The 20718-nt window shown below is 43.0% G+C and overlaps 1 long non-coding RNA gene and 1 other non-coding gene across 2 annotated transcripts; both read right to left on the bottom strand.

Moving 5' to 3' along the window:
* Positions 1–5435: 5435 nt before the first annotated feature.
* On the bottom strand, positions 5436–11046 carry LOC132425977 (uncharacterized). Its single transcript, XR_009519560.1, has 3 exons — positions 10986–11046; positions 10560–10696; positions 5436–9853 (listed from the first exon to the last, which is right to left on the bottom strand). It is a non-coding gene; the product is annotated as an uncharacterized lncRNA (long non-coding RNA).
* Positions 10172–10293, bottom strand: LOC132426363 (small nucleolar RNA SNORA26). Its single transcript, XR_009519660.1, has one exon. It is a non-coding gene; the product is annotated as a small nucleolar RNA SNORA26 (small nucleolar RNA).
* Positions 11047–20718: the final 9672 nt, after the last annotated feature.

Raw genomic sequence — 20718 nt, forward strand, 5'->3', positions numbered from 1 at the left:
TCTTTGGGAAGATGCATTTTGAATTTCTTTCAAAAAGATATTACACAGATATTTTTGAAGAGCAGCCCAGCCATAACTCAAGATGGCCTGTGGCTATAAAATGAACTATCTGGTATTGGCCTCTAGATGTCTTCTAAAGCAGTGCTGTCAACAGAACTTCCTATGAGGATGTTCTATATCTGCTCTGTCCAATATGGTAGCCACTAGCCACATAGCTATTTAAATTTAAATTAAATTAAAAATTCAGTTCACTGGTACACTCTCAAGAATAATTATAAAGCTGTAGTAATGAAGACCATGTGGTATTGGTGCAAAGATAGACAATACCAACCTATCAAGCAGAATAGAGTGGGAAATAGGTCTACACATATGTGGTCACCTGACTTATGATAACTGCAAATGGAGGGAAGTGATCTTTTAAATAACCACGCTGGATTCATTGGATAGCCACATAGAAAAAAAGATGTGTGGACCCAGTTTTATATCCCATCACTCACAACAATCAGTTCAAAATGGATTACAATTCTAAATGGGCAAACTAAAGCTTTTGGAGGAAAACAGAGAAGGAATATTCATAACCTGGAGTAGGCAAGAGATTTCTTAAATAAAACCAGTCACCATCAAAAGTTGATACATTGGAGTGTTAAAACTAACAACTTTTGGGGGGCTTCCCTGGTGGCACAGAGGTTAAGAAACCACCTGCCAATTCAGGGGACACGGGTTCGAGCCCTGGTCTGGGAAGATCCCACATGCCACGGAGCAACTAAGCCTGTGTGCCACAACTACTGAGCCTGTGCTCTAGAGCCACGAGCCACAACTACGGAGCCCACGTGCCACAACTACTGAAGCCCATGCGCCTAGAGCCCATGTTCCACAACAAGAGAAGCCACTGCAATGAGAAGCCTGCGCACTGCAACGAAGAGTAGCCCCCGCTCGCAGCAACTAGAGAAAAGCCTGCGTGCAGCAACGAAGACCCGACGCAGCCAAAAATAAATAAAATTAAAAAAAATACGACTAAGAACTTTTCCCCTCAAAGGACATCCTTAAAAGAATGAAAAGGAACTCAGAATTGGAGGAGATATTTGCAACACATACACTTGATAAAGGATGCATATAGAAAAAGTCCTCTTACAATGGATAAACTGGTATACTTATCCAGCGGAATACTACTCAGCAGTAAAAAGAAATGAATTACTGACACATGCAACAACATGGAGGAGTACAGTATGCTGAGTGAAAGAAGTCACAAAAGAGCACATACTGTATGATTCTAGTTATATGAAATTCTGAAACAGGGTAAAGCTAATCTACAGCAGGGAAAAAAATAAATCAGAACTGTCATTGCCCCCAGGAAAGTGGAAATGGAGAATGACTTGGGAGGTGGCATTGAAAAACTCCTTTGCTCAAAACTCAGCAAATCTACACTGAAGATTTGTGCATTTAATGTAAGTTTTACATTACACTAATTTGATGTAAGTTTTACATCAAAACCTTAAATACTGAATTCTAATTAATTACATATATGCTGAAGTATTTAGAGGACATGTATTGCTATCTGCAATTAACTTTGAAATGCAACAACATGAAGATGGATAAAGAGAAGGATAGAAATGTAATAAAGCAGGTTCTATAGAATATTAATGGTAGAATCTGTGTGGTAGGTTTACTTGTGTTTACTTTAAAATTCCTTAAACTTTGCTAAATATTTGAAAATTTTTATAATCAAATGTTAGGAAAACTCAAAAAACAACTCAGAAAAATGGGCAAAGAATTGAACAGAAATTTCATAAAGGTATTTCTAAATACCCAGTAAACATATGACTAGGTGCTCAAATTCATTAATCAGGGAGATGAAAATTAAAATCACAGGAGACATAATTATCAGCCACCAAAATGGCCAAAATGAAAAAAGATGGGAAATACCCAGAGTTAATGAGACTGTGGAACGACTGGAACTCTCAGATGTTGCTGATCGGAGTGTAAATCGGTGCCAACACTTTGGAAAACTGCTTTAAAATATCTACTAAATTTGGACCTGGCACAACTATGATCCAACAATTCCATTTCTGGGTATATACCCAACATGGCTTGTGTACTTATCTGTAGGTGTGAATACTTCAATAAATAGCACTGTCTGCCAGAGAGTGGCAATAAGGAGCCACAGACAGATTTGACATTTCAGAGACTTCAGAAGGATTTGAGAGACATGATCAGATTTGCATTAGGAAGATTAATCCTTGGCTTTGTAGAGGATGGCAAGGAGAGGAGTTAAGGGGCTGTTTGTAGAAGTAATCCAGCAATTATGAAGTCCCGAAATAAAGTAAGGGAGATAGGGGTGAAGAGGACAGAGTATAGTTCCTATTTGGAGAGCAAACACAGAACTTGGGCAGGTCACTAAATTCCCCTGTGCTTCTGGTTTCTTCACTTGAAAAATATTAACAGTACCTACTTCACTGATGATTATTTTGATGATTTAATGAGTTAAGGCACAGGAGGATTAGCGATTGTTAAAAAAAAAGCAATTTAATTCTCACTGCATACTATGCAGAGCAAGACGTAGGTATGGAGATGAGAAAGCTTTTAGAGAAATATTTTAATTTGGCAAAGTCCATGGAAGCCTGTTTTCTCCCAAGCACAGGTAAAATCAGCTCTCTGCCCAGGACTGGGTCAGTTTGGGGACACAGGGTAGAATGCTGAGCTTAGGAATGAGACAGGTCATGTCAGAATCTGGGCGTGAAATGGTCCTAAAATGCCATTTCTAGGGTGAAGAGCTGGGATTCTACTCAGGTAGCCCGAGCTCCTGCACTAGGAACTGGGGGGAAGCGTAGGCATTTCCCCTCCTGCTCCCCACCTCCTCAGCTGAGATATGGGGCCGCTAAATGGGGCGGGGATTCAAGCTGAGGAGGTGAAGTTGGGGCCGGAAAAGATGCCAACGGGACGCGAGCTTTCCCGTGTTTAGCCAATTGGGTGCGCCCAGGACCGCCTCCATCTGGTGATTGGCAGACCGCGTCCCCCAGGGCTCTCGCGGCCTGTGGGGGCTTGTCAGAACTCTCGCGAGGGTGCGGGTCTTTCTCCGGTCCTTGGGCACTTGGTTTCGCTGCCGAGGGGTTTGCCCACTTCCGGTACCTCGGACCCCCTGGTAGCGTCCGTCCGCTCCCAACCTGGGCCGAGTGGCGTCCAGGGACAGTGGGCGCGGCCAGGGAGTTTGACTAGCCGCAGGCAGGTAGCTGCCTGTCTCGAACCCCGGACCTGCGGTGCCCGAGGCGGAGGTGAGGCGGGGCCCGGGCCGTGGGCTCTCTTAGCCACCCGAGCTCGGGCTTTTCCTCGCGTTCCCATGCCTTATCCTCCGCCGGGCGGAGTTTCGCGGTCCGCGCGGCTCTTCTGCCGCTTAGCAGGAGGAACCCAAGGTAGTAAAGCGCGACCTGATTGGGCCTTGCCGGGTACTGACGCTCGCTCCGTCTGTGTTGAACGGTTTGCAACCTTGGAAGGGACATTTGAATTAAAAATAGTGGGCGAGTTTGTGGTTCTATGGTTAACGCACTTTTGAGTGCACGCAGTACGGTGAGATACAATGCTTAGAGGAATGAATTGCCTTGCTTAAATGGTCGGTTCTTGTCCCAGCCTGTTTCTAGCTCGTGCTTATTCGGCTGCTGTACCGATAGTTAAGGGAGGATAAGGTCACATCTACATTTTGAAGTTCGTTTCTAATGCAGACACTTAAAAGCAGCCCTATTCACCTCCTAAAAAGGTAATGCAGATTCCTCCAGTAAAGGAGCGTGTCAATATGTATTGAATTCTTGCGCATGGCAAACAACAAAAAGTTATTTTAAAGTAGTTTATACTTAATATTAACTAAAAGTCTTGAGCCTGAGTCTGTATTTTCACTGAAGAAAAAGCACTGCCAAGAAGGGCGGGGGGAAAGGCAGACGAGGATTGCGAAAATACTTAGACCTGTAGATACCTGCATTTTCATGTACCACTGTGAAACTTGGTAGAAAATAACAAGAGAAGCTGGAGAAACTGGCACGCTTGTGCGTTGCTGGTGGATGTAAAATGGTGTAGCTGCCATGGAACAGTTTGCTTGTCAAAAAAGTAGTTACCATATGATCCCGCAACTCAGCTTCTTGGTATATAACCAAAATTGAAAGCAGACTGGAGACAACAGCATCCATTCCCTTGTTATATATTTGGGAGTAAACTATTTTGGTATCTTGCATTTGGCCTATCAATTAGAAAAAAGATTTTGAACTAGCTCATTCTAAATATACAGCCAAGCCAGGTGGCAGCTTCCATAATGTCATTAGGATGTATTTTTATCTTAGGTTCTTTGCGGGGGGAGGGTAGGGGTAAATGCTCCCTGCACATCGTTAATGTATTTCAAAGATTATTTGCACTCTTCTGTTTTAATTTTGACTAAGTTTTCATGTGTGGCTTTTGACATCAGATGAGTGGTTGCTGCACGGATATTATTATAACACGTTTCAGCTGGCCACAACAGTGCTTTCAAGGTTGCCAGCTATCTTTGTGAGTAGATATGACAGGTTTTTTTTTCAACCATAAAAATGAGTGACCATAATTTAGAGCAAAGAATGCACATTAAACTTTGTGTAAAGTTAAGTAAATCTGCAAGCGAGACACTTGAAATGTTAAATGTAGTTTATGGTGAAGTAATGTCAAGAGCAAGAGTCTTTGGCATAAAAGGTTCAAAGAAGGCAGAGATGATACCCACGATGATGCAAGAAGTGGCTGGCCAGTCACCACGGGACATATGCAAACTGAGAGGGTCGTAATTTGTTTTGCTCAAATAACCAACTAAGAAAAAAACGGGTAAAAACTTAGACCAACTCATTCTGAAAGAAAACTTGCACCTGAAGAAATTTTCTAGCAAGATGATCTCTCCTGCTGTTGTGGTCAGTGATCCTGTAGAGGCCAAACCAAAATAGAGCTTGCACAGGAACCTGCCACTTGGGTGCATATTCAGGGCAGGCCTACAATTTTGTTTCATTGGTTTTGGAGAAGCTAAAATGAGCTGAGCTGCTTCAGACATTCTTCATTGGCTCTGTAGGTTTAAGCCACTTAACAGTGATTTAAGCAGAGTGAAACCTGTAGAGTTGAGTGTGCAAGTAGATAGCATGGAGCTAGAAGTTTATTAGGAGGAACCTAGCAAATCATTAGCTCAGAATGAGGAACTCAACATGGGAGCATTTCTAATTTCAAGTTGAGTTCATTTGAATAATCGGGTTACCTGCAGGCTGGGAGTTAAACCTTAAACAGGGAGCTAGAGATCAATGTAACTATGTGGAAACATCTCAAAAAATCGTGGCCACTTTTAGGCAGAAATATTCAGACTTGTAATAATGAAACTTTTCTGTTGTGGGAGACGTTGGAAACAGGTATTCAAGTCTGTTAGCAAGAAAAGAATCAGAAGAGACTGCAAGGAATGGTGGGCAGTTTATGACACTTTCCTCTTCTACCCCCCCTCCCCCAAGCCCCCAGTCAGGACCTGATTTTGGTCAAAAGTTAATGAAACCTCCTATTCGTTATGTAAATTCCAATTTTAAATAAATTTTCAGATATAAACTGTTCAGGTCTGCAACTTGGTATGAAAGGTAGACAAATAGGGCTCAGTTTGATCCTAACTTCTTTCATCAGAATGAGATTCCATAGGTTGAGAAGAGTTTCAAAAGGCAATACTGTGAATAGCAACATGTAAACAACACACAATCTTTTCAACAAGGACTGAGTTTTGACCTTCAGGTTTTCCATGTTTTATTTGACTGAGTGTGATGGTCCCATAAGAACACTGAGTTCAACAAGTGTGAATTTCTTATTCAGAAACTTGGGTCTTTGCCCTAGTTTCCTTACCAGTCTCTAGCATGAAGCTGCCATTATTCAGTATCAGTACTGTTGTAACCTAGATATTCAGTACATCAAAATTCCAGTGTATGGATGACAAGTCATAGCCCTGTGGTAGTGACCCTATTAGTTAATACTGTTTTTGTTAAACCTCCCAGAAATTCAGTTTTACATTTTGTGGAAACATGAGACAAGTCTGTGTTACCTCTGGGACGCTGCTAGCCAAAGCTGTACGGCCTACAAGGCAAAAATTATATAACCAACATAATTTTTTCCTATTGTTTTAGTTTCGTTACCAGATTTTTACAACTTGAACTTTGGATGGTGTTTTGTACTGTGTAATGAAATTTATTAAAAGTATACATAAATGACACTCCAATAAATCATACATTGATTTCTTATACTTGTTTTGATAATCTGTATTTTATTACGAAGTATTTGCTAATCCTCCATATTTTAGCCACATGCTGATAACTCTTGTGATGCAAATCTAAGTAAATTTTAACAATTGCCATACCTCTGAAAATTTCTAAATTGACTAACAGTTAAGATCTACCCTCACCTACCCACCAGTAAGGTACTAGTGAAAACACAGCATAGGAGGTGGTGTGGTGTGGTGTGGTGAGGTTCCAGCTCTGGCTGTATTTGTGATCTTAAGCTTTCCATCAGTATTGGATACCTGAGGCTGCTGTAACAGATTACCGCAAACTTGGTGGCTTACTGAGACAACAGAAATGTATTCTCTCACAATTCTGTGGGCCAGAAGTAAGAAATCAACTCCACTGGATCAAATCAAGTGTATGCTCCCCCAGGAGGCTCTGGGGGACCGGAAATCAACATGTTCCTCACACCTTCCAGCTTCTGGTGGCTGCCAGCATCCCTCAGCTAGAAGCTGCATCACTCCAATCTCAAGGCCAACATTAAATCTGCTTCTTCACATGGCCTCCTCTGTTCATGGAATCTCCTGCCTGCCCACAGAGATGATCCAGGATAGTTTCCCCATCTCAAGACCCTTAATCACATCTGCAGCGACCCTCTTTCCAATATGGTAACATTTACAGGTTCGAGAATCTGATCTCTTTGGGGCCTACTACACCATCTCTCTAGGTTTTCCTTCTGTCTTCACCATATAACCTCTAGAACAGTACTGCCAATAAACTTTCTGTAGCAATGGAAATGTCCTGTATCTGCTGTCCAGTACCGTAGCCCCTAGCCACAGGTGGGCTAGGGGCTTGAAACGGGGCTAATGCAACTGGGGGCCTGATTTTTTAATTTTAGTTTTGCCTTAAATAGCCACGTGTGACTAAGAGCTGTCCTACTGGGCAGCGCAGATCTAGTGTTTCTATAGTTCTAAACTCTGGACTCCAAAGCAACTAAAGAGGTGTTTTGTCTTTCCTCCAAAGTTTTACCCCCTGGCTAGAAAACTGCTCACATCTTTCACCTGCTATTGTTTAGTCTAGTGGACTTAAAGCTTTTTAGCCAAAAGCCTTGTTACTAAAAAAAAAATTATCTGGAAAATCAAAGTATGAACAAGACTGTAACTGGCTGAAGTTGGTTAGTGGGAGGGGGAGGATCTGTGGCAGACCCAGGGTCTCCACCTGTCTACCCAGCCCAAGTAACTCCTCAAGGGGCAAAGAACCAACACCAGGACTCAGTGGAGTGGAGCCACTTGTGAAACCAGTGGTCATCCTTGGGATCTTTGCTAGAGCCTTCAGACTTTTGTAGTTAGCATTTGAAGTCACTTCATCTAGGCTTTTAGCCTACCGAATACCCTCTCCACCACCACACTGCTAACTAGTCACAGCACTCAATTAAGGAAGCATCACAAGCCTTTACACTGGAGGCCTCCGTCAATGGACCAGTCGCAATCACATCCACTGATCTGCTATGTTCATGGATGTGTTCACCTAGAATAGTACCTGGCCCTAGGAGGTGCTGTATCGTTTTTTATGAACATTAAAGCCAGCATTTTAGTACCATATAAATATCAAATATCAGCATTTTCATTTTGATTCAATATTACAGTGATCATACGGTATTGTCAAAATGGCCCTACAGCACTACTAAGTGCTTACTACTCACCAGGGTATTTTTAGTAACTGTCATTATTATCAACTTACAGATAAGAAACTGAAGTTAAGAAGTAGCTGGTCTAAGATCATACAGGGTGGGGATCTGAATCTAGGCTCTTATTATGCCACTTCTAAGTAAGCCACCCACTTGAGTGAAATTTATAATTCATTCCAACACAATTAACGATAGTACTAAACTTAATTATAAATGATACTGCTCCTTGTACTATAGTCATCATGGGTTTAGGGCTCAAGTTAAATATCTGAGAACCTATAGTATGCCAGGCACTTGGTTAGACCCCAGGAATATAGTGGGAACCAAGAGGGACTTTATGGGCAGGGGCAATTAGGCAAGCTCACAGGCAACTACAAAATGTGCTTCCAAGTACGATAAGGCCATTACAGGGTGCTACAGAAATCCATAACAAGAGCACTTGGGAGGGAAGACAGTGCTTATAGAAACGTGGGAAAGTGTATGGGTGCATTCTAGGTTAAGTTACAGCATTCAGAAGCCTGAGGGGCCAGAAAGCAAGCTGCCATCTTAGAATGGTCTGTAAAACACCCACCTCAGCCCTGCACACAAACTGCTGTCAGATCCTCCCGTAAGGTCACTTCTCTGCATCTTCACCTTGCTTTCCCCCCAAACCTTTAAACACATCCCTCCCCAGGGCCTTTGCACTTACTTTTCCTCTGCCTGAAATGCTCTTCACCCAAATATATGCAGTTGACCTTTGCACAATGTAGGGGTTAATCTGCATAATTTATAGATGGCCCTCCATGGACTATGTAGTGCTGTAGTACTTACAAATGAAAATTATCTTGTGTATGAGTGGACCCATAAAGTTCAAATCCATGTTGCTCAAGGATCAACTGTATATAACCACATTATCTCCCGCAGCTCTTTCAGGTCTTCTGTAGTTAGTCATTCTCCGACCAGCTCCATCTGAAATTATCACGTGGTCCACTCAGTGCATATACACGCCCTTCCTATTTCCCTTATCTTGTTTTCCCTCTAGCAATTACACTAACATTTGTTCAATAAATTTCCTATATTAGGAAGCTAGATTTTACAGAATAATATGGAATATAAAAAGAAATGACGTTTAAAAAGAGGCTAAAACAATATTTTGAAATAAGCATTAAAAATGAACCCAAGGTGAATACCTTTAAGACTTCTGGAAAATGAGGTATTTGTAAACATGCAGAGCTGATCAACAGGAGTAACTCCTAGCACACACTGGGCTGTTAATCTTGCTACACTGACACATTTCTTCCCATATGAAAACTTTCCCGTCACCTCCAATACTTTCAAATTCTAACTATCTAGCATCATTGCGTCCTTTAAATTCCTTTTTACAGCTCATTATGCTACATTCATCGGAAGCATTTAACATGCTGATGGATGCTCCTTTTGTATCAAATTTTGACTTCTTTTAGGTTCAATGTAATTATATACTATAAAGAGCTTATGTTCTCAACAGTAAGTCTCTGGTCCTTAACACTCCCCGCCCCCAAACTGACCTAATCCCCATCTGAATACTTCTACCGTTTAACCAGGACACTAAATCTCAAGAGATAAGTGACTTTTCATAGTTTACATAGCCAAAAAGGTACATATGAGGCTCCCTGTTCAGGGCTAGGCATATGTGATGGAATCTCAATTCACTACCTGAACTACTGCTTCATCTGTAATTTTACAGTATCCACTTCACAGAGTTGTGAGAGTTAAACCACCAGCACTACCCCACTGCCCTAAACTCCCAAGCCAGTGCAGATACATGGTTGCTACAAGTTATGTGAGAATAGTTGACCTCATTGGAGGCACTTGTGTGTTGTCAACTGCAGAGTGATAGTTGGTTTAAGTCAGCTAAAATACCAGTGTCAGGGCATTCCAGCTTCACTGGCTTGTACTTGTAGTCTTCAACCTATAAAAAGAAAAGTTTTAAAATTACCTTTCTGAATAGAGAAAAACAAACAAACAAAAAAACCTTTGAGGTATTCTTTTCAGTTTGTCTCAAAGGATATCCAGAAAAAGCCTTTTGTACACCTGTTCCATCATCTAGATTTTTTTCCACCTTCAGAGATGACCACAAGATCCAAATACTCTATACTGTATGGTATCCCCAGAGGAGTCTAAAAAGCAGGCCTGAAGGTACCCGTCAAACCTAAGGATAAGTTTATCACTTTGCTATTAACTGTACAAATATCACTAAGGTGCTAAAACAATGAAAACCTTCTGGTTCAGCTGTGACTCCAGACAGGATCCAAAGAGGAGTTCTACAATCTCTTCTCTGGGTTTTATGGAGACTTTCTTTACCCTTCTGTGTTAGCCTCTTAAGGCACTGCGTCAACCTTAAAAGGGCACAAGAAAGGGCGATTTGGGTTTTTCACAGGGTTCTCTACGATTTCCTGCGTTCCTCTCGTCAGTGTCCGTGGACCTCAGCAGTTTCTTTAACCGAGTCTGAAAACCCACTAGAAGCAGCTGTTCTGCTTGTGAACGTCCGTTTCCTTTGTTAAAGGAGGGCCGGATTCGGGCCTTTGCACCAAACACGTGCTTGGGAACCCTCCGGTCGCCATTGGCCACGTGCTCGGGCCCGGGTCATTTCACCTCACTCAAGGACGGGGACATACCTGCGTTTAGAACTCAGACCGCTGCACCCACAGTCGTTGGAGACAAACTCCCCAGGCTCACGGTCGGTCCGAGACCCGCTGCTGCCCCCGCCGCTGGGCCTGGCCCGAAACCGCTGCAAAGTAGCCGCGGCTGCGCCCTGGGGAAGCAAAGCGCAAACTTGTTACCGCGCCCGGGCCTGGCCGCCGGTAAGCCTCGGGGCGGCTCGGCGCGGCGCGTGTGCCTAGCGCGGCCCCGAGACGGGCACGGTCGCCCGCCCCCCCCAGGCCGCCGAGGGCTGCTCTACCCCTGCGTTCTGGCCGCCGGGAACAGTGGAGCTCCGGGCGGGCAAAGCTCGAGGGGACACGGGGCAAGCCCAGCCCCACCCGGGCCCGGGGACCGGCCGAGTGCCACCCCCCCGCCCCTTCACTGCGCTGACCCACACTCACCGCTCAATTCAGCAAGACTGAGGGCGATGCGGGCGTGCGGCGCCGAGACATTGCAGTCGGGGCGGGGCGGGGCGGGAAGAGGAGAAGGAGAGGGTAGGGGCGGGGCGGGAGGAGGAGAAGGAGGGGATAGGGGCGGGGCGGGAGGAGGAGAAGGAGGGGGTAGGGGCGGGGCGGGCAGCCAATCCCCGGGAAGTCTCCGGAGGCGGGTGGTGCGGGTCCGGCCATAGGTGCCCGCGGTCCCTTGCCGGCAGGGGTCTTTCTGGTCTTTCCGTGGCGGCAGCATGAGCTAAGCCTACGCGGAGCAAGCTTCTCGGAAGCTCCAGGAGTCTTGACACCTCCCCAGGCTTTGGCGCTCGTGGATCTGGTTCTCTGAGGCCAACGTGCCTTCCTCTGGACTCTCCTTAGGAGGCTCTAGCAGTTACCCCAGGGCTGAGGCAGGACCCAAGAGATTCCCCTTCTTACGACTACACAAGTTCAGTATGTGTTTAGAACCTGTCCTGCTAAACTGTAAGCTTCTTGAACACTCTCACCCCCATGGTCCCTCCTAAACCTGGGAGGACCAGCCTCCTTTCTTCATGCTCTCTGTTCATTCATTCGCAGCGTTCAATAAGTATGTTGGAGGGGTGGGAGTGGCGCGGGGGGGCTATGTTGGGGGTGAGGTGGGAGGGAGGGAGGGAGGCACTATAATCCTTCCCGAGGTGACGGACTCAAACTTGGCAGACGATTAAGTGGGTTTAAATTGGAGTATGTGCTAAAGTGAGAACTTCTATTCCTGTTCTAAGAGTTTACCTTCTGTTAACAAATTTAATCCTCAAAATATTTTTAATCATCCCCACATTATAGGTGGGGAAGCCGAGACATGTCGAGTAACTTTCCAAAGTAACAGAGAAGCTAACAAGTGGTGGATTTTGGATTTGAACCCTAACAGTTTGAAGGCAGAGCCCCTCAAAATGCTATACTACATTGCTCTCCTCAGGTGGGTGGAGTCGGGAGCGAAGGGAAACAAGTGGCCTGCGTTTGATTGGCTGATCAAGGTAGGCATCTCCAGTGGAGTTGGGGGTCTACAGGCACAAAGAACAGCTTATGGTAGAGCCCGGAGGTAGACTGGAAAGCACTTGACCTGTTAAGGAACCCAGAGTGTAAATGGAACTTAAGGATGTAGGAGCAGAGTGGCCTGATAAAGAGATTGGGGCTAGACCATGCAGGAGGCCCTGGGGGAGCTTGTGTTTTATGCTGAGAACAATGGAAAGCCGTTCAAGCATTTTATTTAATTTATTTTTTATTAATTTTTTTTGTTTGTTTGTTTGTTTTTTGCGGTATGCGGGCCTCCCACTGTTGTGGCCTCTCCCGCCGCGGAGCACAGGCTCCGGACGCGCAGGCTCAGCGGCCATGGCTCACGGGCCCAGCCGCTCCGCGGCACGTGGGATCTTCCCAAACCGGGGCACGAACCCGCATCCCCTGCATCGGCACGCGGACTCTCAACCACTGTGCCACCAGGGAAGCCCTTATTAATTTTTTATTGGAGTATAGTTAGTTTACAATGTTGTGTTAGTTTCTGTTGTACAGCAAAGTGAATTAGTTATACATATATCCACTCTTTTTTAGATTCTTTTCCTGTATAGGTCATTACAGAGTATTGCGTAGAGTTCCCTGTGCCATACAGTAGGTCCTTATTAGTTATCTATTTTGTATATAGTAGTGTGTAGATGTTCAAGCATTTTAAAATGGAGGATGATAGGACCTGATGCAAGCTGTGGTTTATCAATTTATTTATTTTTGGCTGTGTTGGGTCTTCATTTCTGTGCAAGGGCTTTCTCTAGTTGCGGCGAGCTGGGGCCACTCTTCATCGCGGTGCGCGGGCCTCTCACTGTCGCGGCCTCTCTTGTTGCAGAGCACAGGCTCCAGACGCGCAGGCTCAGTAATTGTGGCTCACGGGCTTTGTTGCTCCGCGGCATGTGGGATCCTCCCAGACCAGGGCTTGAACCCGTGTCCCCTGCATTGGCAGGCAGATTCTCAACCACTGCGCCACCAGGGAAGCCCCCAAGCTGTGGTTTAAAGATGTGATTAAGATGATTTGACGAAAAGAAATGTAATAAAATTTATCAGTAAATCCTAGCAGCCAGTCACTACCTTGCAGATATTCATAAGATCATAGTAAAATGGGTTAAGGTGGCAGAGGGAACACCCGTTCACTGTCCCTTCATCCTTCTTCTCTCAGAGTCTTCCAAACAGAGACTCCGTAGCAGGGAGCAGGCTCTGGATTGCCAAGCTGAGAATAAACAACATGACCCTGGCTGTAGGAAGATAGATGTTCCTCTTCTTTTTTACTGCCTTGCACAGAAACACATTACTCCTAGTATCTTCCTCAGACCTTTTTTTAAAAAAATTTTTTCTGGTTGTGCTGTGTGGCATATGAGATCCTAGTTCCCTGACCAGGGATTGAACCACCGCCCCCTACAATGGAAGCGTGGAGTCTTAACCACTGGGCTTCCTGGGAAGTCCCCTTCCTCAGACCTTTTTTAATCCACTTTCTTTTTTCCAATGTAGAAAAGTCCTAATAATAAACCTGAAGCTCTCTTAGTCCCATTTTTGTGGTAAAGCCCAGCTCGTTCATAGTTGATAAATGTCAGAAGAGAGGCTGACATCCATGTATAAAGAAAGAAGTGGTACATGTGAAAAGTGAGATGGATTTAACCAGCAACATGAAAATGACTTGTAATATTTTTGTATTTGTTTTGATATTTGTAATTTTTAATAATTTATTGTTGTTCATTCATTTACTCATTGTTTATATCCCATTTTAGTCCAAAAAGAATATGAATGTAGTTTATAAGACTATATTACAATGATATTTTAAAAACAGTGAGGAAATTGGATTGCAGGAAAAATAAGATAAAAGTCTGGGGCCAGTACACAGACTATAACCCATGAAGCGCTGTACACTTGCTGAAAGAAGGCCAAAAATTTTGCTCTGAGCTGCTTAGCAGTCAATGCGAAAATCAGAAAATGGAAACAAATGAGACACTCAAGAGAAGCACAAAGATTCCGGAAGGAAATTTCCTCCACGGATCTTCATAAAGAGGGCACTGCAACCAACTTCCTCAATATCAATGACCTAAAAAAATGTTTGTAATTCACATGTCCGAGATTTCTGACACCCAGGCAGAGGATTTCCTAGTCAAGGTGATTTCACATACTTAAACTCACTTAAAACAATTTTTCCCCAAGTCCTAATTATCATGTGGCAAGATGGTTATCAGTCAGGCCAGGTGACATTTGAGAAGGAAATTGCATCTGATTATGAAGCAGATAGGCCACACTCTATAAAAATACTGAAATCAGTGATCGAAAACAAGTAGTATGCTCCCATAAGAAAGATATGGCAATTTGGGTTAATTCCCTGGTCAAAGAGTCAGCATTAATTTGTGTGTGTGTGTGTGTGTGTGTACAGTATTAGATTTTTAAGACAACTAAATCTTTAACAAGATTATAAAATTAGGAAGTTCTCAACAATAAAATCCTAAGTCCAGCACAGCACATCAAAGTACAAATTTGTTTTGATGTGAAGTTAATTCATTGCTTAGAGTAAATATCAACTGAATATTCGGTTAACAAGAATTTTATCCTCTTAGAACTTAAAGTGGCCTTTAAAAATTTTTTTTGTTCATTTATTTATTGGCTGCATTGGGTCTTCGTTGCTGCGTGTGGGCTTTCTCTAGTTGCTGCAAGCGGGGGCTACTCTTCATTGCGGTGCAGGGGCTTCTCATTGCGGTGGCTTCTCTTGTTGCGGAGCACGGGCTCTAGGTGCATGGGCTCCAGTAGTTGTGTCACACGGGCTCAGTAGTTGTGGCGCGTGGGCTTAGCTGCTCCGCGGCATGTGGGATCTTCCCCGACCAGGGCTCGAACCCGTGTCCCTTGAATTGGCAGGTGGATTCTTAACCACTGCGACACCAGGGAAGTCCCGCTTTTCTCTTTTCTAAAAATGACCAAGGAACTTTGAGCTCAGTGCCTTTCTAGTCTGTCCATTAATTTCTCTGAGTTTACGGAATTATTCTCAATTCTCCCTCTGACCTTTTCCTGTTGAAAAGCTAAAAAGTAAGAACCTGCCTCTAATATTTGCCCTTCAATCTCACCCTAACACTGCAGGTACAACTGAAATTTTTGGAATCACAACACATTAAAATAATCAAGAAGCCCTGAGTTCCTTCATTCTTAAATTTTTATCATGAAAATTCCCAAATATGCCCAATGATAAAATTCAGCAAGTCCCTGTGTATTTATCTTCCAGTCAACAGCTATCAACCAAAACCAGCATTTATTTTGCATACTTGTTTCATCTATCTACCTTTTTTCTTGAAATATTTTAAAGAAGACCCCCAGATATCATGTTATTTCACCCCTCAATATTTCAGTATTAATCTCAAAAGACATAATCGTACCTGACAATGCCAGCATGATTGTTAAGAAAGTACACAATAATTCCAAATTCATATTCGACTTCCCCCATTGTCTAAAAATGTCTGTTTTACAGTTTGTTTGAATCAAGATTCAAACAAGGTTTACTTCTTGTATTTAGTTATGTCTTCAAAGCTTAAGCCTCTTCTGGTGAAGAAAAAAATGTCCTCCTTTTTTTCTTTTCTTTTTTTTTTTTTATTCCAACACCTTTAACTTTTTAAATAACAGTTTTGGAGATATAATTCAGATACCATAAAATTCACCCTTTTAAAGTGTGCAATTCAGTATTTTTTAGTATATTCAGAGAGTTGTACAATCATCACCATTATCTAATTTCAGAACATTTTCATCGCTCCAAAAAGAAACTCTCACCCACTAGCAGCCACTCACTACCTCTCTCCTCCCCACATCCTCTGGCAACCACTAATTTACTTCCTGTCTCGTTGGATTTGCCTATTCTGGACATTTCACATAAATGGGATTGTATAATACAAGATGTGGTCTTTTGTTTCTGGCTTCTTTTACTTAGCATAATGTTTTCAAAGCTAAACAAACAAGAGTAGTGCTATGCAGTGCTGGACTTCATTCCTTTTATGGCAGAATAATATTCCATTGATTGGACATACTAAATTTTGTTTACGTGTTTATCAGCTGGTGGACAGGTCAGTTGTGCTGTGGTGTGTTCCACATGCTGGCTGATTGCTTTTTCCTGCTGCTGTTCAACTTGTGTCTTTATCCTTCTCTCAAAGACTTGAGAGAAACCTCACATTGTTGAAGACTTGGTTGTCAGACTTTAGTGTGTGAAAGAACTACCTGCCACACTTGCTAAAGGTGCAGAATTCCAGGCTTATCAGCGGAGAGTCTGGTGTAGTCTGATTGGAGAGGGGACCCAGGAATTTGCATTTTTAACCCACCAGTTGATTCTGATGCAGGTATTCCCAGAATACACTTTGAGAAATTCTGCTAGGTGTCCCTAAGCCTTGATTTTAATAGCACTTGACCTTTCACAGAAAAGCCATAATAGCAACTGGTAGATTATTATTATTATTATTTTTTTTTTTTGCGGTATGCGGGCCTCTCACTGCTGTGGCCTCTCCCGTTGCGGACCACAGGCTCCGGATGCGCAGGCTCAGCGGCCATGGCTCACAGGCCCAGCCGCTCCGCGGCATGTGGGATCCTCCCGGACCTGGGCACGAACCCGCGTCCCCTGCATCGGCAGGCGGACTCTCAACCACTGCGCCACCAGGGAAGCCCGCAACTGGTAGATTATTGACTAAGACTTTTAAAAAACAAAGTTGGAAATATTACTATAGGCTTACTATAATAAAAAGGGCCTAAGTTAATACCCTGGCTGATGTCTTCTGGGTTGGAGTTAGACGTTTGCAGGAATGATGGCCAGGAGAATTGTGTTGTGGTTGTTAATTAGCCACCCTGGAGTGAGTGAAGTAGCCAAATTTAGTTTTAAAGGCAATGAAAGCCAAATAGCCTCTAAGAATTAAATTACTGCACCAATCTTTACAGTATTGACCTCAGCATTTACAAATGTGCTCAGATTGATTAATTAGAATACTTCTTGATTCAGGAAATTTTAATTCTTAATCTGAAGCCATTTTCTGTTAGGTAACCAAGAACAAAGTAGGTTGTAAATATTCTAAGAGGACTCCTCTTCTCCTCTAGACATAGGCTACAACAAAGTACAACCATGTTTGCTGCAACACTTTTTCACTATCTAAATAGTGCATTTTAAACACCCCAAACTCCTGAGTATGAAGAGTGGTTTTCCCTTAATTTAATGACAAGGGTTTTATTCCTTCCTTCCTCCCTCCCTCCCTTCCTTTCTTTTTTTTTTTTTAAATTTCTTTTGATGTTGACCATTTTTAAAGTCTTCATTGAAGTTGTCACAATATTGCTTCTGTTTTTATGCTTTGGATTTTTGGCTGCATGGCATGTGGGATCTTAGCTCCCAGACCAGGGATCGAACCCTCATCCCTTGCATTGGAAGGTGAAGTCTTAACCACTGGACTGCCAGGGAAGTCTCAAGGATTTTCTTTCACTTAATAGATGAGTGATGATTTAAAGGTCTTTTAATGGTTCTTGAGCAGCCAAAGTAGCAATAGCAAATGGAGTTCCATAATGTGGGAAAAAAACCACCCGTGCTTTTTTGGGCTGTGAGAGAAAAAAAATGGATTTCAGGATATGAAAACTTAGTTCTGGGCATTTATAGGGGAGTTGCCAGTAGAAGGGAGTGCTTAATTCCTGAGTAATAATAACCTCAACTTCTTGACTCATTACCCTGACTTGTAATGGGTGAGTGCCTACAGCAAAAGTATATTTTAAAAAACTTCTTATAATGAAAAATTTCAAGCATACCCCCAAATAAGGAGAAGCTTCACATACGCAGCACCAGTCTTCAGCAATTAGCAATATTTTGCCAATCTCATTTCATCTGCCCACCCACCTTTATTTTTACTCAGTCATTTTCAAGGAAATTCCAGACATTATGTCATTTCACCAGTAAAAATTTTAGTATGCATTTCTAGATTGATAAAAACATTTTAAAACATAACTATTTGCCATTATTACACCTCATAATTTTTTTTTCTTATCCTCTAATACCAGGTCTATGTTCAGATTTTCCCGATTGTCTCAAAACTCTTTCTTTACAGTTGTTTTTTTCCAATCAGAATCCAAACAAGATCCACACATAGCACTTGGCTGTGTCTTTAAGTCTCTTTTATTTGATAACGATCCTCCTCCTTCACCTGATCACTGATTTGTTGTAGAATTTGGGTAATTTCTCCTGTAAAATGACCCACATTCTGGATTTGTCTGTTTCCCCTTACTGGCATTTAGTGTGTTTCTTTATCTTCATTTAACTTCTTTCTTTTTCTTTTTTTAACTTGTTTGTTTTCTATAAACGGGAGATTCAAGTTGAATTTTGGGTCGAGAAAACCTTCCATACTTCTGATGCATCACGTTGCAAGGCCCGTAATGGCACACTTGTCCCATTTTTCTAGGTTTTATTAGTGGGTTGAGGTGGTGTCCTCCACTACCAAGTTAGCCATTACCCTTTCACCGAATGGCTTTAGCTTCCACTTATGCTCATTCCTTAAACTCTTGTTTCATAGCTGTAAAATAAATTACAAATTTTAAAACATCACTCGTCTTTCTCTCAAACACTATTTGATTACCCCCAAAAAACGGGTCATATGGGAAAGGCAGGGTAAACTCTTTTTTTTTGCCTAGCCCCCCCCCCCCCAATTTCAGAGTTATACAACCTCGATAATTACAGGAGGGTTTCATATTATCATGAATTCAGGGTTTTTATATTCAGGTTTTATATTCATCAAAAGTATGTTTTTAAAATTGATGTTGGAGATGGAACCATGAAGCGTTGGCATCAGCCTTCTGACACAGCGTTTCTCAAAGTATGGCCACAGACCGTATATATCAGAATCCCCTGGGGCATTGGTTAATATGTAAATTCCTGGTCCCCATCAAGACCTACTTGGTCAGAGTTTCTGGGAGTAGAGCCCTAGAATCTGCATGGAATATGCATTTCTAACAAACTTCTCTAGGGATTTCTAAAATAGCTATGGAATGGATAGCCTTATGGGATTACCTCATCAGAGCTTGGGGACAAAACACCAAGTGGGTACACACCTGAGCAGTTACTTTAAAATAAGGTCACAAGGGCTTCCCTGGTGGCGCAGTGCTTGAGAGTCCACCTGCCGATGCAGGGGACACGGCTTTGTGCCCCGGTCCGGGAAGATCCCACATGCCGCGGAGCGGCTGGACCCGTGAGCCATGGTCGCTGAGCCTGCGCGTCCGGAGCCTGTGCTCCGCAACGAGAGAGGCCACAACAGTGAGAGGCCCGCGTACCGCAAAAATAAATAAATAAATAAATAAAATAGATAAGGTCACAAGATCAATGACCACTGATAATTCAAGAAAACAGAGGATGGATACATTAACTCCTTCAAGAAGGGCCCAACAGACAAGAGTAGTACTATGCAGTCCTGGACCCCATACAGTGCTCTACCCTGGTTGAGACAATCTAGGTTCTGACTACCCATTGTTACTAGAACTCTGGGAAACTTTCACAACAGTAAATCCTGTACAGCGTGGCTCTACATGACAGTGAACTAATCTCTCCTGTGGATTCCCATGGACCACTGTTGTTCACATCTGTAGCCTCAGATCCTGCACAGCTGCTGTCCACTGGGCTCCAGAGACTCCCACTGCATGATATGTGTCATCACATCAGGTAACATGGTTCTGTATCCATTAGGACATGGGGTGCCATTTGTATTTGAAGGATCACTTAGTACTGTTCTCATATGTCCTATTTTTGAATTGCTTATCTCCTCTAGGGAACATACTTTCAGTATTTTATTAAAGTCCCCGAATGCTTGACATTTTGAGCAACAGATTTGTTTAGTTGGTTTTTTATATAAGTGATGATCCATTTTTGTAATTTCATTTGCCTTTATTTATTGAATTTTAAATAGCATTGTTGAATGCACTGACTCATGGGGGTTGGGGGGCGGGGAATACAGATGCTTAGAAGAAGAGCCAAGCTTGCAGACCTTGCCAATTGAATTTTCTACAGATTAGAGAAAGCTAAACTACGTCTCTCAGCATGTTTCTACCCATGTACTTGGGAAGAGAAAATGGGAATCAGGCTCCTGGGGCATAACAGAAGTCCCAGATCTCCCTGAATGAACGCATCCCCATTGTCTGTCAGTGAAGCTCTGTATTATGCCAATATCCAGTCCATGGAAAGAGCATGGCAAAGGACAGCATTGGGCAATCCAGCAGGGCCCTGCAGGGGATCGGAATTACATGCACAGCCTGTTTCGAGATTCTTCAAGTTGCTGCCAAAGCCCTGGCATGGAGCTCCAGGCAGAAACCTGGCCTTGATACCATTTGATAAGGGCAGGAGTCATAAATTCAAATGCCTATGGGGGCCAGGAAGGCAGCATAAAGGAGTGAAGAGGCCTGGACAGGAGACTGGTAGATGAGGGAAATATGTCCCCACCGAAGGAAGCCACCCATCAGCTTCTCCTGGCTGTTACCAGGAACAAGGTCCCTGAATGGCTAGAGCTTTTGATATTTCAAGAAAGGCAGATAATCTGAATTTTTATGTGAATTCTCTAGATTTCAAATGTTGGCATTAATTCAAATAGATTTTAAACACTGCAATGGTTAAACTAAATATGTCTGTGCGTCATTGTTTTGGGGCTTTTGATTTAAGGAAATACAATACCTTAAATTA

The sequence above is a fragment of the Delphinus delphis genome, chromosome 5, assembly GCF_949987515.2.
Source record: "Delphinus delphis chromosome 5, mDelDel1.2, whole genome shotgun sequence".
Classification (NCBI taxonomy): Eukaryota; Metazoa; Chordata; class Mammalia; order Artiodactyla; family Delphinidae; genus Delphinus; species Delphinus delphis.